Source organism: Hyalella azteca, unplaced genomic scaffold, assembly GCF_000764305.2.
Source record: "Hyalella azteca isolate HAZT.00-mixed unplaced genomic scaffold, Hazt_2.0.2 contig14441, whole genome shotgun sequence".
NCBI classification, from domain to species: domain Eukaryota; kingdom Metazoa; phylum Arthropoda; class Malacostraca; order Amphipoda; family Hyalellidae; genus Hyalella; species Hyalella azteca.
In genome coordinates, this window is record NW_025944327.1 from 123524 (window position 1) to 151274 (window position 27751).

General features: G+C 36.1%; 1 long non-coding RNA gene across 1 annotated transcript in view; it reads right to left on the reverse strand.

The window, feature by feature from the left end:
• The window catches only part of LOC125179014, an 89105-nt gene extending 61639 nt beyond the window's left edge, over nucleotides 1-27466 (reverse strand). Inside the window, exon 1 of the long non-coding RNA XR_007157119.1 lies at nucleotides 27263-27466. This is a non-coding gene — a long non-coding RNA (uncharacterized LOC125179014). The remainder of the gene's footprint in view (nucleotides 1-27262) is intronic.
• Nucleotides 27467-27751: the final 285 nt, after the last annotated feature.

The following is a 27751-nucleotide window of genomic DNA, read 5'->3' on the forward strand; positions in this document are numbered from 1 at the left end:
TCATGTGAATATTTAAGGAGCAGGTATTAAGGCTGATTGATCGCTCTAATCCTACGTATGAAATATTCCCATAAGTTTATATTATAATAATAATTTTAATTCATGAAATAACTATGCGTCTATATTAAAAATACCGTAAAATTTAAGGAAAAATTCTCGATGGGAGACTTGACAATGTTAGAAACTTTGTGAGAAATATATAAATTGAATCCAGTGACACTTGTGCTTCATAAGAGTTCTAGGATTAAAAATTTAACAGAATGTCACTAAGCAATCAGTTATCATCTGAACGCATAATATTCGTAATTATTTTGTAATTTTTTCTGATTTTAAGCGGAGAGAAAGCTCAAAAGAATTCATTCAAAATGTGGTCACGACGCTTTTATCCAGTAATTAGCAATGTAGCAAAATACATTGAAATACACTAATTAGTAAAATAGAGTGAAATACAGTAACTAGCAATATACGGGAAAATACAGGAATTAGTAAAATACAGTGAAAAATGTTTGCAAAAAAATAATTATCCGGGAATATACATATGTACGAATTCAAATCAATGATAAATTATGATGTAAGCGCATCAAATCTTTGGTTAAGTAACTATTCACGTAGTTACAATAGATGATATATTAGGATACATTAATTGTACGAGTGGTGAAAACCTGTTCAAGCTGTTAAGCTTGTACGCAGAACATGTCTAAATGTTCTTGAATTAATCCCAAGGCAAAGATACCCTAGCAAGTGAAACTGATGCGAGCAAACATTAGTTTGAATTGTGGAACATAAGTTCGAATTTCGGTACCGGTAGTCAGCTTCACAGCTACAAGTTATACAACTTCGACGCAAACACGTGTATATCTAACATATATTGTAGACGGAAATTATATATGTTGTATGACTTTACATTCATGGAAAAAATTGAGGCTAAATTGACCAGTGCAGTGCGTTTTATTAGGGTAAATCCAATGAACAGAGAAGAAATCCTTGTATAATGGATTACAAATGTACGTATATTATGGAAGAGGCAGCTAAATACTATTGTGAACGTAGTTTTAAATGGAAGACATATTGACGAAAATATTTATCGGTTATTTCGCTTATATATACAATTCATATTAGCGAAACGTGAATTGACGGAACTTGATACTACATCTAATATTGGACAATGGAACACCAATCCTCTATCAGAAGCATTCTTATCAAAGTATAGTACTCCTATATATAGTACTTTTAGATGTACACTCGTTCAGCTGTGGAAAGTATGAAGAGATAGAGAATAGAGAATTGATGAACAAAGAGTAGGGAATTGTTTCCAATTTTTCATCAACAGTGATAATTCAAATTGACTGCAATAATTTCAATATTGAATAGCAATCAAACCCTATTCTGTCTCTATATGTATTAAATTGATGGAATACAGTTATTCTATTCTCAGCCGAAAATTAATTTTTAGTTGAATTAGGAGAATTAGAAGGTGATAAACGCTTCTCCGTTCTCGCCAATTCACTAATGGAAGAAAACGAGCCAAGATCTAATTAAGGCACGTTCCAATAAAATTAGCTCTTTGACAGTCTGAAGACGGTGCTTAAATAATAGACTGAGAAATCCTTGACGGCGGGGAGGCAGGGTTTGAATAATGGACAGAGATATCCTTGACGGCGGGGAGGCAGGGTTTGAATAATTGACAGAGATTTCCTTAATGGCAAGGAGGCAGGGTTTGATTAATTGACAGAGATTTCCTTAATGGCAAGGAGGCAGGGTTTGATTAATTGACAGAGATATCCTTGACGGGTGGAGGCTGGGTTTGAATAATTGACAGAGATATCCTTAATGGCGAGGAGGCAGGGTTTGATTAATAGACAGAGATATTTTTGACAGCGTTGAGGCAGGGTTTGATTAATAGACAGAGAAATCTTGAATAGCGGCGAGAAAGGACTTAAATTAAAGAAAGATAAATCCTTGATGGCGTGGAGACATGGGTTGAATAATAGGCAGTGAGTTTCTTAACGGTGTGATTAATATACAGAATTTCCCGATAATGTGATAGGGTTGAATAAACATCTCAATATTACCCAGATGAGCTCTTAAGATAAGAATATAATCTTCCGACCTCATTAATTCGATACGGCAGTAAAACTAAATTTCCAATTTTGCGACTAACTTATCTAGGTTTTAAAGAAATAAAATTCAACCTCGAACACTCCACGTAAATGCATAGCATTCTATCTCTGCGAAATCATTATTCAGCACTCAATGTGAATTTTGGATTTTAATTCCCAGTAGCGAGCAAGGCAGTTCCTAGCCGCGCTGTTTAAGCGACTTAACCGCCATCGGAGTGTCGAAATCCGTGGTAAAATTCTCGTAACTCGGATTTTTTTGTCAATAGAAATAGGAAGTCTGAAATGCTAAGCCTCTTAGAGGCGCGACTTGGCATAATTTTTTAATGCAAAAGAGCCGAACGCATGTGCAAAACACGCTTATGTCGAGCAGAGCGCAAATCTAGATATACCTCAATACTGTAAAGTACTGGCGGTTAAGAGTAACAGAACAGTCATTGCGGGTAGGAATGTAGGAATGTAACCTTAAGTAATATTCTAGAAACATGCTTTATGTTTGAATCTTGCAAAGAAACCAGAGAAGGAACTGAAATGTTTGTACAGGAACGGGGCTTTGTCTGATCTTTTTCCTCATTTACATTGACGAAATTAACACTACAGAGAGCGACGCCCTTTTGTCATCTTTAGACGATACTACACTGTGGATGACAATTACGGACAAGGTGAATTGCAAAAGGTTGCAAAAATATCTGTCTGCCATACATACCTGCAGTAATACATATCTGCCAAAAGTGCAGTAAGACAAGTCTGCCATAAATGAACAACACGCAATTCAATCGGACAAAGTTTGAATATTTGAGCATCAGATCTGGTAGAGATGAAACATCATAGCCTGGCACTGGACATTAGATAGCAGAGAAATCAAGGAGAAATTATTCGTTCACGACTGTGCATGGAGTGAAGATGAGCATCGAGATCGCGGTTGGCAACCACAGATACCTGCAAGAGGAAGGTGAGAAAAAAGGAGGATCTTGTGAAAGTTTCAAACAAGACCAGCGGAATCGACTCCCACTCTTCGAAGCGCTTGAAAAGTCTCACTCCTCAGCAACTGCTGCCAGCTGTTGACCCCGTTCACTGTGGGCGTAGTGCTGTAATTGGAAGCGGTGCAGTAAACCTTCACGTATAGGATCAATGGAATGAGGAACCAGAGCAATTAGGACAGGCTGGAGTGGTCGATACTCACTCCATAGGAGACAGGAGTGGTATGTTATTCTATGCACATAGAAAAAATTAACAGGACTGGCCCGTACTTCGAAAGCAAGACCTACAGGATTAAGACATGCCATAACGAAAGAATGTGCTGGATTACGCCACAGATCTGCGGCCAGATTTTTTTACCTATACGGGAAGGATTTCTTTGCTTGGCCAGACCGATGTTGTGTAACCCCTTGCCAATGGAGCGGTGATAGGGGGTTTACCCTAGAGACCATCATGAGACGGCTGGACGTGTTCCTGAGCACAATCCCTGATCGTCTGTCCATTCCTGCCTCACTACCATCAGTAAAAAAAAAACCTGCTTGCTGGCCGCAGAGACCCTGCGGGACACGAACGCGGCGATCCACCACGGCCTGAGATCACCAAGTCCAAACTCATTACGAGGATAGCAAAGACGTAGCCAACAACCATTACTTCAAGTCTGATGAGGGAATGATGAGTAAATAACTCATTACGAGGATAGCAAAGACGTAGCCAACAACCATTACTTCAAGTCAGATAAGGGAATGATGAGTACACATTGACTTTTCGGCCTCGACAACGTTAGTATTTAGAATAATAAGAAGAAATGCTCAGATTTTTGTTTTGTTTTTCTATTGGTTCTAATTATTATCTTATTATCCACCCAATCATGCCCATGGCAAATATTTCGTGTTTAGATATACTACGTATAAAGTATACTAACGGTTAAGTTTAAAACCTGATTTCTCAGCAAGCCAGAAGACATATTTTTTTCAAGTATGACTTCTTTTTTTTATGACTGGGAGTCGTTAGCACTTCATAATAACCAAGCAATCCAGCGTTTCCACTCTCGAGGCAGGAAATAATTAGCATACCGAAAATCTCTGGGGAATATAGCTATCCTTGAATTGCCAAAAAATAAAACTCTAAAATCTCACCTTGGCAACAGACAAGAATTATAAGGCAGGAACGAAGATATGATGAGAGCCACCGCTCTGACTTTACTTCATTGCGGCTTTCTAGCTGTAATTTCAAAATTTCTAAAGAAATTCGACTCAAGAAATTCGATCGATCATTTATAAGTCGATGGAAATATTAACTGGCACATTAAGAAATGAAATTTTAATTCTAAGAAAATGTAAGCATTAAAGTGAGCTATCATAAACAATGCTATAAAAGGTAAACAGAGCGAGAGGAAGAACTTACATTCAATTATATAGTCACTGTAATTATGTCTTCACACAACAATAAAACAACTTCAATCAGGTTTGGTAATACAAATACATCCACTTTGAATACTTGATAATTTAAATTTATAGACTGTTTTTCAGGGTCTGCAAATGATCGACGAAGGCCGTAAATCAGGATCAAGGGTTCTCTTGAATAGGCCCCAAATGTTGCTCTGGGGTTCCGGGTAAAAATATGTCACTTGTTGCCAACGATTCAATGCAAATTCTAATATGACTGCAAATGATAACGATTGCGTAGGTCGCAAATACAATCCATGACTGCTTTGTAATTTGTGTCGTGGTATTACCGTTTAAACTGCCGCGGAAAATAAACGCGCAGACTCATGTTATATGCACATTTTCTATGCTAGAGGGAAATACGAGTAGAAATTTAGTATTAATTAAAAGGAAATCCTTTTAACTAATACTAATGGTGGTCAGTAGGAAATATGAATTCTCTTGTCCGTGTGCCAAACATTTTGTTGGCAGTCAGAAAAGAACGTTCATTATGATTAATTCGCGAAATAATAGAATGGAATGTAGTAATAAATGAATATAATGTACAAGCACGATTATTCTGCTTTGGAATCGAACATATTAATCAAAAAGCACAAAAAATATCTCGATAAATTTCAGGACCTACTGGAAATGCATTTCTTTACCAGAGTAAAAAAAATTTAAGTGCATTAGCTTGATACATCTGTATTAGTCTTGAAGAGGCCTCATTTATCCTGAATATTTAAACTTATTTGGTCTAGTTGTTGAAGATGACTAAGATACGGTGAAGACTATCCACCAAACTTACTGATACCAGCAACTTTCTCCTGAGATATTCAATGCTATGACTTATGAGCTGCATGTTACAAATGTATACTCTGCTGGGCGCTACATGTTACAAATGTATACTCTGCTAGGCATCGCTTGTTACAAATGTATACCCTGCTAGGCATCGCTTGTTACAAATGTATACCCTGCTAGGCATCGCATGTTACAAATGTATACTCTGCTAGGCGTTGCATGTTACAAATGTATACTCTGCTAGGCGCTACATGTTACAAATGTATACTCTGCTAGGCGTTAATAGCTCATGCTCTTTTCCACTGTGAGGTTTCTCTTCGGTTAATATTTTCCCCACAGCACGGAACAACTCTCAATATTTTACGTCGTCTTTTACTAATGTCTCGAAGGGTTGCCCCATGACGCGACATTTTTAGAAACGTCACTGCGCTGAGTGTTACCAAAACTGCCAAATTGAGGAAAAGACAGTAAAATGCGTCTTTTTAGTTTTTTTCGCTGGGTTTGTAAATGAAAAATAATAGTATAAGTTTTTCAGCGGTTGAAAGGTCATCCACATGTGAAGATTTTCACATAAGCGACTCATTTTAAATGGTGATATAGGGGAGAGGAAAATATATTAAATTTAATTTCCGTGGAAATTGAACGTAAAGTAAGAACAACTATACTGTCAAAACCAATATTGGTTTAAATATAGAATCAGCCTCAGCCACCAACAGGTGAAAACGTCTAAATTCGTATTCGTTATTAATTTGGAAGCATCCCGAGGTGAATATTCGTTCAATAACAATTTGCAGTTATAGCATAAGGATTGAATTTTTAGAATCGATCTATACCTCAAATTGAAATTGATTTACAAGCTCGCATGAATATGCAAATCAATTCACATTTAATTCGCACGGACTGGAACAAGTTAAAGTTCCAGTATCATCCCACAACGTTGTATAGTTTATAATCACGTACAATGAATTAAATTTTCACATTTGCTCGAGCGAGCAATTATAAAAAATGGCATGCTAGGGTTTACTTCAAATGGCATGTTCCCAAATAAAATTTCAAAGGAATAACGTAATCAAAGCGGTAAACATTTTGTACGATTTAAAGTACGGCCTTGTTTGTTCTCAAGAATAACAGGTAATGATTCATTTGAATTACGAAGTTTTCGGTCTCATGGGATTTTTTCGTTTGAAGCTTCGAGAAAAAATAATCATATTGTTCCTAATTATTGAATTCGTTGCACAAGAATTCCATAAAATATTCAGCGGCTCGCGCATCAAACGATTCAAAAACGGAGTTTTTTCAAAAATATTTTTGAAGGTATGTTAATAACTTTGAATTAAAATGTCTTACACATACAGAATTTCAAATGTATCTTAAAGACTTTCAAAGAACTCATAAAGCAAACTATGAAAATAATATTACACATTGTTGATTTCGAATGTAGTAACCATGATTAAAACAAAATAAAAAAAATAAAATTGAATATTAAATATTTATTTATGTTGGAACTTTCAATCAAGTACATTACTCATTTTAGAGCTAGCAAAAATAATTTGCGGATAGAAAAATGCGCACGAATATTTCTTTAATTGCCCAGCATTTATTATCGAGATTTTGGTTGCTGATCGAGAGCCGTTTTCGACAGCCTGAACAGGTGTTCCCGTTCTTTTATAAACATTTTCCGAGGCATCATTTAGTTCAATGGTGTTATCAATTCTTACCATTTATCATCTATCTTCTAATTCTCTCTCATCTTACTGTTATTCTTGTTTTATCTTCGGTATACTAACTTAGGTTTATTCTGTGTTGCCATCGCATCCAATTTCACATGCTCTGTTTTTTCAACTTGGATATTTCTTTAGTCTACGCTGGATAATTTTTACTATAGTTCCTTCGTCATTCTTCTGTTAACCTCCTGCATTTCTTTGTCCCTGTTTTCCGTTTCCCTCCAGGGTGCATTTAATTTTTTTTTGTTCGTATGCGTCAGAGAATACATTACTGCAGCTGGCTTAGAATTCAGAGCAGAACTCGGTAAACAAACTCCCTGAGCTCTGGCAGTTTCATTTATCGTCATGAATTATTGCTTCGAAGCTTCACATTTTCCAAGTGGTCATCGAGATTCATACGAACCGCACGCATCGTTCGTCAAACACTTCAGAGAAAATAAATAACCTGGAAATCCTATTCCATTTAAATTTTTTTTCAGTGATTAACTTTTTTGCTTTAAGATTATTCTTCACTTTATTTACAGCACGGGAATGAAAATAATGTGATATAAAAACCAGTTTGTAAAATACGTTGACCGAAAATGAACTAAATTTAATAAATATGGCGCGAGCGTTTTAGACAAAATCGTATAAAACAATATGTAAAAACATTAGAAATGGGAGCTCCAGAACACAGTTGAAATTAAACAAACTATTTATTAGAAGACGGATGGGTGACAATTATTCCTCTTTACTCATAAGATTGAATATATATACATTCATCAATGAATAAGGTGCAAATAAAAAGCAAACTAATTCAAGAAATGGTGAACATCTCGAGGAGTTCTTCTCAGTTTAAGAATAAAGGCTAAAACCAAAAAAGTTTCATGAAACATTTTACTGAATAGAAGTAAAAGTTCTTTTAGAAGTTCTTCCATGCTGGAAGAAGTTTCCGTACTGGGCGTCCACTTGCTCAGCCGCCTCATTCATCAGTCAGACTTCATACAGAACAGTGCTCCCTTGCTCCTCCCGTGTCCATCGATCAATTTAAAATTCTTTGTAACGCTAGCAGCCAAACCGATTTACGAATTTTAGAATCTCTTTACATCCATAAACTTAAACCTAAATTGAATAACCAATCCAGCTCTTTTCCTCTTTCGATTCTAGGTCAATAGTGTTTTTTTTCCTTTCTTTCCTTATCATTTTCTAAATTTATTTACTAAAATTATTTTCCATGTATTTTCAGATGTATTCTACTAGCTGATGATGGGCATAGCCCGAAACGTTCCGTTTTATTTATCTAGGACTTCTATTCAGAAAAATGTTTTATGCAACTTTTTTAGTTTTAGCCTTTATTCTTAAACTGAGAATAAATGGTGAAGTTTCGTATTCACATAGGAAATGATGAAGTTTCGTATTCAATGATCTCAATTTCGAATTCTCATAGGTTCATCACGCAAAATACTGGAAGAGATAAATAACGTTTAGAAAAACTAACAATATTTATGAATACGTGACTTTTCAGAAATATTAACTCGCATGAAAGTCCAAATTAAAGATATTCAAATGAACGAGTTGAAATTAATGCACTGTTTTCAAGGAAACTTTATTTTTTTTTTAATTTCCGCTCAAAATTTTCAAAAAGTCACCGGAGTTTCGTAGCTACGTTTCACTGCAGCCTCCAAGCACGCCCTAGGGAGTGCATGGCAGCGTTTTACGGAAGAGCATTTCCCTCGTAGGTACAGGCCATGAAATAGAACATTTCTTAGTTGCTACCCTCAGTATGATGATGTCCGATGCATTAATGATGACATGGTTGGTCGAAAGCTTAGGATCTGTCGTTGGCCACTTGAGTTTCATGTTCTTGAGAATATTTCATATTCATTAATAGGCGACAAGCAAAATTTTAGTTTAACACGTTAACTACGATTGCTTCATATTGTACTATTATTTCATTTTTTGTACTGTTTTTAAACAGGGTTGCCAGACGGTCATTTTTTCCGGACAAATTCCGAGATTTAGTTTTTCTCAATTGCGTTGGCCGGATAAAATTTTTGATAAGGGTACTTCCTAATTAAATTTTAAATACTGCAAAAAGAAAATAAATGGAATTTTTATAGCAGAACCTACAAAGAAACTAGTATATATTAAGTTATCGGCCTTTTTTGGCTTTTTTGTTTTCGGATTTGGACGATTTTAGGCAACCTGAATCATGTACGACTACTCCGTCCTGGAAAAATACATTTCGTGGTATGTATATGTACCACTAGGGAGTCAACGTGTTAATACAATGTCATGAAGGCTTGCTCACGAGTTTACATTCTAGACAAATACACGTTATGAGTGTCCGACCTTCCTTCTGCAAAACGTCATCACTAAAATGAACTTTAAAAATCTTGAAATATAAGTTCCAAGAGCAAGAAACTTTTCCTTTATATTCAAAGTTCCAAAAATACAGAAGCTGCGACCATTAGGGTGATGACGTCCTGGAAAAGCTGTGAGTCTTCCTCTTTCTTGACTTATTCTTAAAGGACAGCGCCGTCTGGTGGTAACTTTTGCAATCCTCGCGCATTTTCGTGTTAGCGACGAGAGGCTGCGATCTTTCATCCAAAGTAAAAACAGCCTAGAGAGTAATAACTTTACTCCCCGAAACGGACGTAATAATTCTAGATATAACGCACTGATCACAACGTCTGAAGAGATTGTAAATATTATTATACATTTCGAGGAATTATTTTAGTGGTATTAAAAGGTCAAATATTCAATCCAAAAAGAGAACTTTTGAACATTTTTCACTTATGGAATATCCGATTCAAATGAAACGTGATTGACTACATAGCAGGTTTAACTAGATTTTGAGAAAACGTATAGATTTAGCTCCATTACCTCAAGCCTCCAAGTTCAGAAGAAAGAGATCTACCCTATCAAAATTTTAAGTCGTTAGCGACCCTGCATCAGAGCCGCCACGGACTCGGGGAGCACGTAAATCAGCTTATAAATGTTCTCTTCGGCTCAGGGTTCGAAGGGCAGCCTCTGTGCAGCTTGCTAGCTCGGTATGACTCGAATCGGTTAACCCTTTTCATACTCTAAAGCGACTTTAAAGTCGGAAAGGAGATTCTGACGAGAAACTGATTTCGGTCGGGTGTCCAAGCAGACCAAGAAGAACATAGCGCCGAGTTTAGCGACTATTCGGCCGCAGCCTAGGTGGTCCCCGAATTTCGTTAGGGAATGGATTCTGGCAGTAAATTTTAAATAAGAGATAAACTTTTTCTTCCATCATTGGAATCAATACTCCAAAAGTGCATTTAAAATTTAAAAATTCCAAATTATGGTTAAATTAAAAAAACTATAACGACTACTGTGACCAGTAGTTTGAAAACAAAAAAAGGTATATCAACAATTTTCAAATTGAAAAAAAGTAAAAACCTTAAATAACTAAAGATTTCAACACTTCCAGGATAGAGGTTCACCCCTTTACATTCATTCATCAACGGCATCAATCCCGGCTCCTCAATTCTCATGAACTCGTTAACTAATTGCATGAGTGGCAGGCGCCTGCTTAATGCGACGCAAGAAGCGAGCTCTGCGCGCCACAGGTGGTGGGGCAATAACGCACAGCAGGTGGTGAGGCAATAACGCACAGCTGGTGGTGAGGCAATAACGCACAGCTGGTGGTGAGGCAATAACGCACAGCTGGTGGTGGGGCAATAACGCACAGCTGGTGGTGGGGTAATAACGCACAGCTGGTGGTGGGGCAATAACGCACAGCTGGTGGTGTAGCACAGCAGGTGGTTTCATGATTAATGACGCACAGCATATGGCTGCATGATTGACGACGCGCAAAATAATTCCAAGAAAGTACAAATGCAAAGTGACCTAATAGTTTAATCGACTGAGCTGATACGTGGCCGATACGTTTTAAAGCTGACAAGTTTCAGTATTCAAACAAGTGTTTAGCAATAAGAGCAATGAACATCTAGCGTGCAATGTGGGGAAGTGGGGAAAGATTTAGAAGTTTCTGATGACAAGGCGTTGAATTTCTTAAGCAAGCATGTTGTAACTAAAGTTAATAGAGCAAATAAACGGCTTTGACTGATCAGACGCTCAAATGAGTACCAAGATGTAGAATTGGTGGCGCTTATGTTTGTCGATCTCGTGCGCCAGTACCTGGAGTTTAGATTATTTTGGTTTGAAGGATAGCAACATTTTTTTCGAGAGTGATCAAAGACGTGTATAAAGGATAATTTCAGGCTTGAAGGGCAAGTCGTTTGCGGATATATAAGCGATTACGAAGCTTCCTAGGATTTATTATCGACGTTTCTGTGGCGACTTCATTTAAGTTTACGTGTATACTCATGTTTTATGCAAGATTACAGAAGGATCAATAGAATATGAAACCAGAACCAACACCAGGGTTCACGGTTACAAGCTAAAATAACGTAGTGCAACTATGGTATTTTAGATCTTTCCGGTTAGATCTCCCTGAGACAAGTCAAGAACATTTCAAGAATCGACGACAGTCCAAACTTGGCCTATTCTTAAGCGCCGACACCACTATACTAACAATTATACATGCAAGCTGTTTTACAAAGTATCATTATTATACATTCAAATTACACTGGTTACACGACCTAGCTTTGTTGTTCAGTATCCGCATGTACAACATCGCGAGGATAAAAAGCTTAGTCCCATCAAACTTTCGTTTCCATTGTCGTGCGATGACGACAGCGAACAGTTGAGCCCAAGATTCATTACTGGAGGCAACATTTGTTCAAGTGCCAAACTGTACTCATCAATCTTGCTTCTTGCCAGCCAGAGACGAAACCATCTCTAACCTCAAACTGCACAAGCTTCCATTCAGCAACCGATAAATCGACGCTTAGAGTTCCTAATTTTAACGATAAGTTCGGTTCCAAAAGAATCCATTAGGCTTTTCACGTTCCAATTACCGTGTTTGTTCATAAATAACTTTAAGTATTTTTTCCAATTAAAAATAAAAAATATTTAAATCTCTCCAGATCTAAAAACCTTTGCGAATTAATTTCGTTGCTAGAATAATCTCCAGGCAAATTATTGTTCTATAAACGATTAAAGTGAATTCGGTAGTACGCAGCACGAGAATGTCTAATCTAATTATGGAATTCATGGAAATAAATCGATCGAACTTAATAAGTATTACAGGATCGGCAACAGTTAGCGTTGCGATTTTAGGTGAAATAATTCTTCTAATATGAAGGAATAAATGAGTGACCGACGCTTGTCCCAGGTAATCTGTTTGGAGTATTTAGAGAGTTAATTGCGCCATAGGGAAATCAGTTCTTGCAAACGTTGTGTTTATTGTCTCGCAACAAGCAATGGCGCTCTGCAGCCGAGTGTAATTCTTCGTCTTGCCATGCATATGGCAAATACTTTCAAAAAAAGTTAAGAGATCGTATATTCAACAGCCAATCATTGACGGCCTTTGAAGCAAAATCCACCAATCATAGACAAGAAAATAGAGCGTATAAGTACTTACGTTCACTTAGCGAGTTTTGAAAGTATGGCCCATGGCCATCGCAAGTCGCCTTCCTTTCCGGTGCTTATTATTCCCAATTTTTAATATTTCTGTAAATATATTCTTGATCGAAATGAATTCCAACCTAACTAATTTATAATTTTTTCCGCATAAATGTTGTAAAATACAATACCGTATTTTTATGGTATAGGTTAGCTATATTCTCCTTAGTGATAACAGACGCCATAGCAAAAACATGGCAATCCAAAGCAAGTCTCATGCACTATTGGTCTTTCGATTAAACATCTTTGATTTGAAACAATCCAAGAATCCAAGTCATCCAAATCCAATAACTGAACTCACAAAAAATCGTCTGATAACCTCGGTTGGCAAACCAAAGCCATTGCACAACAAATGATCCATCATGAAACTTCCCTGGCAATCCTGATAAAATTTTGTTACGAGATCAGTTAATCATTTTCACATGACAATTATCAATCATAGGAAGAATAATTTATGACCAAATCTTCGCCCATGATCAGATATAATAATACATAAAAAATATAACTCAGTACTCACTGCAATGAGTGACAGAGAGCGCATTTTCTCGTCGACCTAAACGTGAAGTCACGGACGGACAGACAGACGGACGGAAAGACGGACGAACAGATGGACGGATGGACATGGTGAGCACAATAGTGCATTTTTTCCATAAATGAGAAAATGCGCTAAAAACGGAAGTGGAAAAATTCAAAAGGAAGCCTGCGACGATTTTACTTTGTCTTTGGACGAGAAGGCTGCGCAGCGGTCGCTTTAAAAGGCCGGCTGTCGGCGCTGCGCTCCTCTTTAAACTCTGCGACCGACTGTCTTAGCGTTGCTATCCCCCGGCACCACTTACATAAAAATCATTACTATGATCGTAAGTAATATTTAGGACGGAAAATGAATGAAAATCATGAAATAAATGAACCATTCAAATCATGAATGAAACGAGACCGACTTATGGTACGCTTGAATTTTACTATGATGTTTAGGCTCCTAATTTTCATAAAATTCGATTATCCAAATAATAATAATGATAATCATAAAATGAATGATGGTTGTAATTTCCTAATTAGTTACAATTATGATGGCGAGCAAAGTGCCTAAACCGTTTCATGTACGTATTTGTATACCCGAGAGTTTCAAGACGATCTTAAGGGCTGCATGGTGCCAAGTCAGGAGATGATGGTTATTTTTCTTATGGTTTTCTGCAGTTGATATTTTACATCGGGATTTATGTTCTTACGAACATAAATTAGCGGCTGCACTTGACACAGACATTTTATCGTGACTCAATTCAGCAGAATATGGCTAAAAAAAGCATGTATGGCACGGCACGACTCTCTTATAGTACAAATAAGGACGTTTTACTCATTCAAATTACTTAGCAATAATTGCAAATAAAATTACTTAGCAATCTTGTGACTGACGTCAATTATCGCTCACCGTTAAACTTCATAAAATGAATATATAAACACTAAGAACACTTCCGAATTCGATATAAGTAAAGTTTTGAGTGAAATATGAAAAATTTTGAAGCATTCAGGGACTTTAATTTTCCAATTTTCCATACTTACTGCTTGAGATCATTGTATTATACAGAGAAGCGTGCGTAATTCAGAACCGGCTGACCTCTGGCTACTGATTGTCAGCCTAAAATTTAAGCGATGATTTTCAGTCGTGCAGAGCGCCAATTCAAAGAATGTCCAAGAGCTTCAAATGCATTCTTAGTCGGAAAGCGGAATGATAAGTGGATTCACGCAAAGAAGCGTCGGAAATTAGCTGGTTCGACTACAGGACTTGAATGGGTCACAGGTTTGCACTCCAAAGAATTTCTTTTCTTCCAGACCTACAAATAATCCAGGCTGCGGTATCAGCGAATTAACTCTCAGTCTACAGACGGTAATTCTGATGCCAAGCCTTACCTATATTCGAATAGCATTGTCCACTGTTATTGTTGTCGTGGATAAAGGTTTAAAGGGGACGAGTTAAGAAGGAAGGAACGTAAAGCCTATGCACATTTCTGCAGAAGGATGCACGAGGTGTCCACGTTTTTAGCCTGCCCTTCTGCCTTTGAAACGCAAATTCATAGGCATAGGAATAACAACAATCGAACTAACGCGGGTACTTATCTTAATATAGATGAAAGTGATGAAATAATGTTGAGATAATCCTGTTTTCAATGCTTTGAAGATGACATGCATTCATTCGATTGTGAAAACATACACATCATGACGTTTTAAACAACAAAATCGGGAAGATGTAGCCGAAAGTTTGCTGGACTTGCATAATCATCTAACCTTTAATTTAGCGTTGCAATTAGATTATGCAAGCTCCGTGACAATGCAAACGTCTCTACAGAATTCATTCGCAGCCATTCATAACAGAAACGACTTAACTGAAGAATACGTCTGAGGTATACTTATGGATTTCGGGGGTAGAAACATCATATAGTTGTAGTTTACAGAAAATCCTAATCCCGCAATGTCGTGCGCTCAAAGCCACTTGACATTGACAAGTGATAAATTATTATCACTTGACAGAATGGCATTGAGGGTTTGAACAAATATTATTGATTCAGTATAACTTTACATGCACTACTATTGCCTCCTTACGATAAAAGCTTTTCGCTGTCTTAATTTCTGCGGCAGCAAATTTGAACTTATTTTGTATTTCCCTTAGATTATCAAAAAATTGTTTTCTAACTGATCTCATAATTTTGAAATACGATCTAATTTGAGCCGTTACCACCTAATCCCCATGCCTCACAAATCCCCTGCTACGCCAGACAGAACTCTCAGTCCTCCCCTCACCCTCACCTGCCCTCACCCTTACCTACCCTCACCCTCACCTCCCCTCACCCTCACCTCCCCTCACCTATTATCCTCTGTTCGAACTACTGGTTGTAAGGAACCATCGGTGTTCAAGACTATCGGTACATAGGATTCAAAAGTTTAGCAGGAAAAACTACTATTCAGCAGCAGTGAATCATGGAGCAAAAAATATGAACTTAATTTGCAAATTTGCCAGATTGTCTAAAACTATTTCAGCGACAGGTTCATCAAAACTTACTTATGAGCAGAATAACCTGCAGATATTCTCGCTTGCAAGGAAAAAAGAATTTTAAAATGTACCATAATTTCTGAAACTTTTATCGGTAGTTTGATTAAAACCAACTTTTGACAAGAATGGGCTGGTAGGAATTCAAATGTTATCATGTTATCAAGTTGAACTTAGTAAATGAAAGTTACTTATGTGCAATTTTCACTGCCAATAAAAGAAAATACGATGAAAAGACCTAATAGAATAGGAAGCGATGCATAGTTTCATACACAACTATCGTTAGAATATAGGATGGCTACATAGTAATGTTAAACTGCAGCCGGCATTTTTACACAACATGCCATTTATACAGTAATATATACTGCAAAATGCTACTACACAGGTCCTGAATTTCAATTTTTCATACTTAAAATTTTGATTATTTTCATTGAGGTAGTCAAAATTATTCGAAATTATGAGGGTTCATTCTGCGCTGAAGCCGCAACTTTTACAGTGCAATGGTATTTTTTGGGGCAAATTCACGTGTAACCCATCATGAACTAATTACTGTAGTACTCTGTTTGGGAGTACAAACTGCAATTAGAGTAGCAATTTTGTGGCGTGCTACAACAAAAATAAGATCACGTAATGAGATGAAACTGACACAGCTAAATGAGGGTTTTTTGGCAAGGTTTAGCTCAGTCAGGAGGCTACACAAATTTATGATACTAATTAGCGCGTGTGCAGCGTGCAGGTGCAGACGCTGCCAGAAAAATTTGAGTTTAGAAATTTTTCGCCGGAATTATAATTTTTAGCACGAAAATCCTGTAGGGAACGAATTCCATTCGTTATTCTTTTAGGGAACGAATTTCTTAACCTTCACTGGAGAAATGGTATCATACATACATAGATTGAAAATTATTTCGAAAAAGTCTAATTATTGACTTGCGATTAAAATATATTAAGTAACAATGAAAAAAAAAACAAATGATCGTGATAAATACATTTAAACATGCGAGGAACAGTTAAATTCTTTGTATTCTATGGTGAATTTTGTGAATAGCAAGAGGTATATGTGTATAATATACCATTATACATCCTAAATTAAAATGCAATTTAATTTGATAAATTCAAAATTATAATAATCTCTCTGAAATATTATATCCATCCACCGGATGGTTTGCAGATGAAAAAAATCATATTATGGAATTAAAAATCTAATTTAAAACAAATGTGTAAAAAGAACATAGCGTATAAGATATCATCGAATGTTCCCAAGTGCACTGACAATTTTAAAAGATTATATCTCAGCTGTGGACCAAGATAAAGTCTCTAAACAGAACTTAATGTTCAATCACGATGAAAGAATGCATTTGGATTGCACATTCACCCAAAACGTGAAAAATCCTTGGGTCCAAATAGATCGTCAGAAATTTTATACAACACATGTGGTTATATTTGCTAATATTTTCAAACTATAGCAAGCATTGAAGAGATTTGGTAACAATTTCTAAAAAATCTGAAATTTTAACGTTCAGTTGTTGAGAGATGAAAAAAGAAGAAGTACAATGCCTGAGGCTAGATTCTTAACATTTTGAAAATCTTTGGAAAATTAAGTTACTCGTGATAACTTTTGCAAACCAACACAATCTTTGCTTGTACGACTTTGCTCTTTTAATTGTGTACAGTTGGTTACTTCTGAAAGTATCACTGATTTAGTGCGTAATAAATAACTAATGAATAGTCGAACAGAAAAGTATTAATATAGCTAAAAATTGTTTCATTATTATACTTAAAAGATATTAAAAATGAAAAATCAATGAGCAGAGAATGAACTCGCCAAATAGAAAAGTTCATTTACATCAGAAATTTGCTTCTCTAAAATTACAAACCTGCGAGAAAAAAAAACTAACAGGTGATAATACAGTATACTTTATGGCTTATGCTATATTGAAAAATAGACGATTGAGAATTTCACAGGAAAGTGAGGTATATAGAAATTTATAAAAAAGGTGCAAAAACTTTTGATTGCATCAGGAATTTCGAGTATAAGAGTCACAAAGGCCGAAATTAATTTTCAAAAAATTTTAATAGTAAGGTAACATAAAATTAGAGATAAACTAATACAACTAAAAAATAAAATTGTTCAATCTTAGCAGCTATGCCATGCTACTGAAATGAACAATATTCAATGAATTTTTTTACTTTAAGAACTATTAAATTAACGAATTCTGAGTCACGTTGGCAAACAAAGAAATCAGCGTATACGTTTTTCAGATGAAAATTCACCGTGTAAATTTAAGAAAATAAACATTCGGTTTGTGGGAAGCTGAGCAACTCACAAGAGGAGATCTGCTGCAAGCTCGAAATTCTCCGATGTTGTTGACACGAGCCAAACAATCACAAGAGCCGCGTCCGAGAAAAAGAAAAGAAAGGCGAACGCAAATAACGAATTTCGTAACCCGACACCGCCCCCTGAACGACGGCACAACGACCGAAGGCGCGCGTCCGTGGGCGATGTTCGTAGGGGAAACGAAAACATCGTGCTGCTAACTTCTTCTTTTGTGGAATTCAACCGGTTTTAAACCCAACATTTGAACTCCTTTTATCTGATAAATTAACTGTCGTCAATGCTATTTATATTTGAATGCTTGATAACTTGAGTTACCGTCAGTTTAAACTTATTATATTACTTTTAAACTTATTATATGACTCTACAATCCGTTAATGCTATTCGTACTTAAAGAACCTTCAATGTTATTCGTACCTTAAGACCTAATAATACGAGTCTCCGCTAGCGAACATAGTGCAAAGATGCGGTCCAGGATTCTAGGACAAAAAATAGATCAATTAATTGGTTGCGGTTGGTAGAAAAAATAATTTGCACCACCTTCGCTGATGCCTATATCATGCATACCACAAACGTACGCAAAACTTGCAACTCAACTAATTAGGAATAGACGTTGACTAATAATATGTAAAAATATCAGGGAAAGGTTAAATAGAAAAAATCATTTATTTTCAATGAATTGATCGAATTCTCAATCCTCTCTATAAAGAGATATTCAAATTCGCAAACGATAGCTATTGAACCGAAAGGGCTGATTTCTAAGGCCTCGAAAGTTTGCAAGCGAGAAGTTCTTCATCAAACAAGCCAGGAAGAACTCAGCAGCTATATTAAGGAAATATATGACCACTCATTCCCAATATATTAATAATGCTATTCACCAAACATCATTCAAGAATAATTTTTGAACTTTAGAACGTTTGACTTCGACAAAAATATATGACATCGACCAGGTTTTCATCAATTGTTTGCAAATAATTAAGCGGAAATGTCAGGTAGTCATGCAGAAATTACATCAACACCTGAATATTAAGACATATTATAAATATCAGGACATAAATATTAAGGTCTGGCAACTTTATTTGCCAGACCTTAATTTATCATACATTCAGTATTTTTTGTAAAATGTACGTTTTATTGGAGATATATAGTGACCAAATGAGGCATGTGAAGTAAAAAATTATTTTATTTCTCTCAAGATAATTCTCGGCTTTAATAGGTTAAATACGATTAGAAGTAAGTATGAAATCGTCGCGCTCACTTCTGCTCGAGCCTAATTCAGCAAGAGCCTATGCAGCAGCCTATGTCCAATCGGTATACGTTTGTCAAGAAATTCCTCCAAGTTCCCATTCCATCTTCGATGTTTGGCTGTCTTTGGCAGATTGTTGGCATTCTTGCCGAGCATGATTGACACCAGGCAATCTTTAGATGGCATCTCACTCTGAGATTGCTCTGGAGTCGAGCCGCTGCTCGGGCTTTGCAATGCGGCCTGCAGACAACATTGCGTTCCGAAACATCCATCTCGAGAAGGTATTTTTTGGATGGTTAGGTAGGAGAGAAGGTAGAGAAGGTAGATGTAGGAGAAGGTAGAAGTAAGGAGAAGTTAGAAGTAAGGAGAAGGTAGATGTGTGTTTTTAGGAGAAGGTAGATGTAAAATGGATGGTTAGTCACAAACGATATGGTTTTGTGATGTCGCTTGAGATCCTCGCTGTGGCATGTAAAACTACATATATATATTGCACTTTGCTACAAATTTGTATAATGATTGCAAATTTTTGTTGATAATACATGATTGTCTTGCACATTGTACATGATATCATTTAAATGTACATTAATAATTTAAAGATACGTGTCATTTTATGATGTGTTATAATTCATTTTTTCATCACAATTCCTATTATTAACGATTAGTAAGTTCCATTTGACAATTGTAACAAATTCTAAAATTTCAACGATATATTTGCTTCACAACTTACATCGAGCTCTAGAATATGGAAAATAATTTTTTCATTGTTCAGTGTTAATTTTTCTCTGGCTTTGTATTTTTGGTCATCACACGACCAATTAAACGGCTGACTTTTATTCCTGTTGGACATACACGTGTATCCTATATACCCGTGTAATCCTAAATTATATTATATATTCTATATAATATCCGTGCTTTATGACGTCCCCCTGTTGTTCTAAATTATGGATACGTGCTTTTTCAAATACTTTCCATTTCACATTAATTTGAAGCAGTACCGAACTTAAATATTTCAATACTTATATTGTAATATACAAATTAGAATTTCTCAGGGGATACGGTTTAATACTCTCGCCTTTCTATTAATATTATGTTGACTGACCTCTTCCGGCCATCTAATAGCATTATGATTTTAAAGTTGCCTACAGTCACCCTTACAAAAGACAGCCATAATTTCTGACTGAGTTTAGAACTCAATCAAATTCGGTTTCGATAATCTGATTTTTTAGATTTGATAAGCTGATACTTGTTGGTCAAACATATCAACAACTCTCATATACTGATCATAAACTTGGATTGAATGTCGTACATATGTTTGAATTTATATTTTTATGAGGTAATTAATACCATCTAGGAGCTTTTTTCGGAGTTATTTGCTTGTGTGTTTGTTAGCAATAACATTAGCCAAGTTTTTATCCTCTTGTTCGCTGTCACCTATAACACGAATCATCACTATTAATCTCAGTAAATGATCAGGGTTGCAGGTAACTTAATTATCATATCATTATCAAAATCCATGCCTGATTTTTCCTGAGGATTTTCAATTGTAGGTTCGATTGTAAACACGTTAAGCTCAATTATCGTTTTCGTCGCACTCTGCCAATATATCGTGAACTTATGACAGTGTCAGCATTCAAGTAAAATGAATATACGTAAATAATGTTGTATAAATCACGTTCTTCTTTAAAGCATCTTGCTATTTTCCGGATGTTAAATAATTTTGTTATAATACAAACAGAACATGAGTTAACTATTCCTTTTCAACATGAATTGAAAAAATGCACTTTCGGTGCAACTCAGTATAATTTAGCTTAAATGATCTTCAATGTCAATGCTTAATGCCATTTATGAGTATTGTCTGATTACTAGACTCCTAATCCATTATTTCAACACTTAGCGTAATAAAATATATATTAATAAACAATGGCAACATACCCTTCTCTGTGCGCTGGTAACAACATATTCATCAATACAGTAACCCTGCATTACGACAAGGTCAACACAGGTAATTCGTGGTTCAATCCTCAATATTCTCATCCTTTCTACAGCAAAGATTCTTTGAAGTGTTGAAACTGAAGTAGGTCAACTGATAAATTCAAAGTTATGCAAGTCAATATACCAAACACTCAATTCCGATTAATTGAAAAATCACCGGATATCTCGATTAATTATAAATTAATGCGCAGAATCATTGAAGAGGTACATACATTGCTACATGGTTATGAATGCCAATATTACATTTTAAGATGACAAATAAAATGCAATAAGATAATTATTGGTAAAATTTAATTTACTCGTCGTTTTCTCGATTTTGAATAACATACGTGATGCAAATCATCAAGGCTTCCGCAGTGATTGGTTGATTTCGTTTCATTGTGGTATCCTGAAAGCCAATCAGAAAACTCGTTAGTGCAACGTTAGGCGAAGGGCTTTGCGGTGACGTCTTCAGGATAAAAATGAGAACTCAGTCTCATCAAGGCAAGTAATTCCCAAAGGCTCTTCTTATTAATTTCGGTTCTCAATAATAAAGCATAGGGGGGAAAATAGCAGCTCAGAATTCGGTAGTAATTTCTTCGAATTGATTCCAAGTTATGTCCTCTTATTCAGAATTTTTAACGAGGATTATTCAAAATGAATTGAAGAGAACACTATATAAAATTTGAAGTTACGTCTATGGAAAGTTATTTTCTACTTAAATGTCCATGTAATAACGATCATGTCATGAAGAAAGCACCTGAAGTCAATGATGATTCTAAATAATTTGGAATAATTAAACTTTTAATAATCAATAATAGTTTGAAGTTAAGAGTATCGTAAAATCTAACCCGTAATTCCATGCCAAGCTCATACTTTGGCGTATTTAGATGGTAAAGCATTTCATTAAACAAACTTGGTCTTGCATAAATCAAAATCAGTAGCTTTTTCAGAAATCGGGTCAATAATTATTAATCTTGTACGTTCATCCCAGCCAGGAACCATTGAGAGACAGAATCAAAATTATTAGCTAGCTAATTTCTTTACAAAATCTTGCCATTACATTTAAAAAGAATAATAATACTATGAATCCATTCTAAACTTTAGATGGCATTGTATTCAACGCACGACTGGACTGGGCGACGGATTGTGAGCGCCATTACAAACGGTCTAATCTTACCTCCAATTCATAATCACAATTCAAGAATTTACAACTTTCGATCTTTTCGATCTTCTTTTACTTCGATCTTTTACAAATTCGATCTTTTTTGCAGTTCTTCTATATGAAATTTCAGGTTTCATTTGACCAGGACCAAAACGGCAATTTGTAAGCGTCGTCTGCCGCTCGTGAAGGTCGGAATTCAACTTGTCTGGTGTGTCAGGCCGTAGACACTCGAGAAAACCCAATTGGAAATTTGACACATTTCGCCTGTGGCCGACGGTCGGCTGCTGAAAATCGACATTTGCTTTCCAGCAACGGAGCTGCGGATACCAGGAAAGTTGAGGAGGTCTGACACAAGCCGACCAAGCCACCGGACATTGAAGAGTTCGACCGACATCACAGTTTCTGGGCTACCGAGCTGCCTCTTCGAATGCAAAAGACGGTGACTTCCACGCGGTAAATGACCGACGCCCGAACATCATCGAGCGGCAGAGAGAAGATCAGTGGGAATTGCTGGAGCAAACTTCGAAATTTAAAGGAACCGAAAGTAATGACTTTCAAGTGAAATGAATGAAAGTTAAATAAGCAAGCAATAGGAATTGAGTCAAATCGAAGGAGTGAAAGTTATATAAGCAATGGACAAAGATGTAGTCAAATCAAACGAGTTAAAAGGTAAATAATCGGTGGACAGAGATAGGGCCAAATCGATTGAGTGAAAGTTAAATAAGCAATGGACAAATATGTAGCCAAATCAAATGAGTGAAAATTGAATAAGCAAGGGACCGAGATGTGCCATTTACTAACTAAACAAACTAAATACATTAACAATAAATGGTCTGAAAATAATTGATATGTCAATAATATTGCACTTCTTACATTTTTTCTCGTGTACCGTACTTTACAAATTATTCATGCCTTTGAATGCGTTTGCAGTCAAACTTATTGAATGCTCGTCGTGATATATTTTTATTATGTAAGAAGCCAAAATATTTCAGCATTTTTCGTCAATTCATGCAACTAACTTTCACTTCTCGATAAAAGAGTCGCTTACATTTCCAATTGTATGCCGTTTTCAGAAAATCCCATTTATCAGTAGGTAAAAAAACGGCACACTCATGATTTGGGATGGGCCAAAACTATATTATAGATTCGTAAATACGAAACGTAATCTAAAACCTCTGAAATAAATCATTCAAGACATTACAGTGACGTCTCAAAAAAGTAACACCTGAAAATTTTTCGCAAAGTATCCATTACGCTTAATTTTTGGTAACCAAAATTTAAAGAAATAATCAGCAACAGACATGGTTATCGTCTATTCTCAGAATTTGAATCAAAAAAGATACTGGAACAAAGCTTCAATAAGAATTTGCGACAGAACTTGAGTAATTAAAGAAGTTACAGAATGTCGCTGAAGAATATTTACCTCCAGCCATTTTATAGTTCTATTAAACTCATTTAGCTTAACCTTCATTGGTAGCACTTCGATCGATGGCAATTTGACGCCTTTCTACGTGTATTGAACTTTTTCTACTTCTCAGTGGTACTAAAATATATGAAAAATGATTCACTGGCCATTCATTTGTCGCGGATTGACCTCCTATCCCGCCAATGCTCCCCAAAATCTTGACTCGCAGAAAAGCTGGATTTAAAATGAGCCTTTCGCGAATCAGAAGACCTATAATAAAAATATTGCCAACACAACCATAAAAAATCTTCTGAAAGGAAATTTTAGTTGACGGCCCGACGAAAACCCTGGCGAGGATCGTAAACGTGACCAAGGGTAAAGTCCGAAAAATATCATGGGAATTATTGAGCTTATTCTTATTGCCAATTTTTTTTTTAAACAACGATGAGACTTATAATTTGCTCAATATGTAAATGTTGTGATTACAAGAGAAAAGTAGGCATGTAACCTTGATCTACAATGCGTGCATAACAGGTATGTTAATAAAATCAAGTACATATTTATTTACTGTACTCACTCGCCTCACTTTACACCACTCCCTCACTTAACATTACACCACTCACTCATTTTACACCACTCACTCATTTTACACCATTCACTCATTTTACATCACCCACTCATCTCCCTTTACACCACTCACTCATCTCACTTTACACCACTCCCTCATCTCACTTTACACCACTCCTTCACCTCACTTTACACCACTCCTTCACCACACTTCACACCACTCCATCACCACACTTTACACCACTCACTCACCTCACTTTACACTACTCCATCATCTCACTTTACACTACTCACTCATCACTCCACTCACTCATCACTCCACCACTCAGTCATCACTCCACTCACTCATCACTCCACTCACTCATCACTCCACCACTCACTCATCACTCCACCACTCGCTCATCACTCCACCACTCACACATCACTCCACCACTCACTCATCACTCCACCACTCACCTCGGCAACTTGTAATGAAAGCAAAGGTCGACAAAGTTCTTCTATAAGGCCAGGAGCATAATTCCTGAGATGAAGCAATATGCCGAGCAAAACAAGACGTATAAAACCTTAAAGTTGATACGCGCAGCACACCTTCACAACAGCGATGCAAGACGAGAACACAGCGATTCATGTAGTCACTGTTATCATCCAGGAAGTTAATTATAATCGACCCTGAATAAGTTAAGCTAAATCTGCTATTGAGGTCACTTGATATGAAAACTAAAGGAGTTATAAAGAATTAAATATTTTATTTAGAAAGCAAAAAACGGGATTATGATGCTAATGAACATGCTTATATCCTGGCTTAGTTTGCAGTTTCTGGGTCATGATATTTCCTCATAGGTTGAAACCTGCGCAAGTTTTAAATGAAAAACTTTCCGGTAACTTTGTATATACAGAAAAAAATCTCAAGTTAAAATCCACAATACAGGGTATATGAGCAAACACAAATTCATGGAAGTCTGAGCTCACTGTAAAACCCACCTCTAGAAAATAAATTTCTGGAACAGCAGCAGGATGAAGCCGCTGCCAGGACACTTCACAACAACAGCCGTTGCCAGGACACTTCACAACAACAGCAGCCGCTGCCAGGACACTTCACAACAACAGCAGCTGCCAGGACACTTCACAACAACAGCGGCCGCTGCCAGGACACTTCACAACAACAGCGGCCGATGCCAGGACACTTCACAACAACAGCAGTCGCTGCCAGGACACTTCACAACAACAGCAGTCGCTGCCAGGACACTTCACAACAACAGCAGCAGCTGCCAGGACACTTCACAACAACAGCGGAGCCGCTGCCAGGACACTTCACAACAACAGCAGCAGCTGCCAGGACACTTCACAACAACAGCAGCCGCTGCCAGGTCACTTCACAACAACAGCGGTTGCTGCCAGGACACTTCATTTAAAAAAGAACTCACATTTGGTTACCGGATCACTGGCCCATGAACAACCCCATTTATTGGCACAGTGGATGTACAAAATAATTCTTGCGGAATGCCAGTAAAAGATTTTAATAACATTCGCACACTCCTAGCTCAGTTTTTTAAGATTCGACTTTCAGGGTTGGCAAAACATTTTTTTATGCGCCCGCAAACATTCATCAAAATGGAAAACATTGCATCTCTTGTATCCCAAACCGGTGAAAGAATTCAACAGCTTGCATGTACGATAAATTATAATATATATTAATTTTTAATTTTTGAACAGGTCAAATTCAGTCAAATTCACCTACTTTTTTGCCCAATGCACGACAAAAATAAGTTTTCAATTCTATGAAATATTAAATGCTAATGATAAATAAATCGATAAGATCATTCAGAAAAAATGAAACCGTATTCCTTGCAAAGTTAATGTTGAAAAATATTCACACTTTAGTTTAAAAATTAGACTTAGTCAATAGGTCGATATCGTTAACCTTTAATGTTTAATACACTTTTTGTCGAAAGCAGATAGAAGGAAAAAATGTACGACAGTTATACACAGTTATGGAGATGAACAGATGCATTAATTGGGATTAATGATTAAATTATATTAATTAATCAAAGGCTTCGTGTCGGACAACGACATGAAGCGCGCAATATACTAAGATTGCATGGAATAACTTGACAAGAGTAAACTACTTCTCGTTAGTTAAACTTTAATTAATATCAATTAGAATTAATAACATGCAGGAATGTGCTTTCGTTACTGCTTGGTGCTGAACAAAACTTAGCTTTCATGATTAATGTTTCTGTTACTTATATAAATGAAGAATAATGAATATCGATCTTCACGATGATTGAGACACCGTTTTTGAGTGAACACTTTTGATTTTATAGGTTATATTTTTCTGACACAAAGCGACGGAATTGCAACAGTGAATGCAGGAAGGCAACAAAGTTTCTGTAGCAAAGCATAACATAAATAATTTACGCCAATAAATAAATTGTACACTTCTTATACAAATAAAAACAAGCTCCAATTTACAAAAACTTGAATTGGCATTTATCTCAACAAATTCATTTCAGCGATATATGTCTCCAATATATATCACGTTGATGACGTGTGCAGCAACTTTAATGTATATATATACACTGTAACAGTCATGCTTATGGTATATTTCATTGAAGCAAGTTTGAGCCGTGCACAACAACCTAAATTTACATAAATCGAAACCTATCCCTGCTGGTTGTTATATGTCACTAATATGAAATACGTTAATGATGTGAACAATATCTTCTATCGAATGAATAACTGAATGAATAGATCATAACTTCTTCAATGAAACCTGCATTGAAGAAAGAACAACTTCTACCGAACTACACCAATAACTTCTATATACATAAATCGTAACAAATTAAAGGTAGGGGGAAATGTCACTAATATAAATGACGTTAACAGTCGAATGTAATATTGAGATTAATTTTAATATGCATGAGAAAAACAGTACTTAATTGGTTACGTGTACTCACCCTAATGAAGTAGCTGTGGGCCTACACGTCGTCTCTGTTGCTGTCGTCGTCACGCTACAGACGATGAGGCTATACGTTCACTTTAGCGGTGTTTTATAAAGCAGTTATTGAAAGCACGTTTTAGTTAAATCGAGTCTTGCTTTAAAAATTGTAGATATTTATAGTATTTGGTTTAAATACGCAGTCTTTATTTGTTTTTATCGGAATAGAATTTTATTTAATATAAGTTTGTGTTAATAATGACTATAAGAAATGCAGTAGAAAACTACACTGTAGAGAATTAGGGAATTGTTAGAGATAGATTTGCAACATTTTCATTAGGTTATTTGATAAATCTATATTAAACGAACAACAATCCAACAACACTTCATATTTAAATTCATCTTTGAAGTATGAAGGGATAAGAAATTTGTTGCTTGAAAAAAAGGCAAGAAGAAAATTTCAAAACACTAAAAGATTAAAAACTTGTTAGGCCAATAATTGATGTTA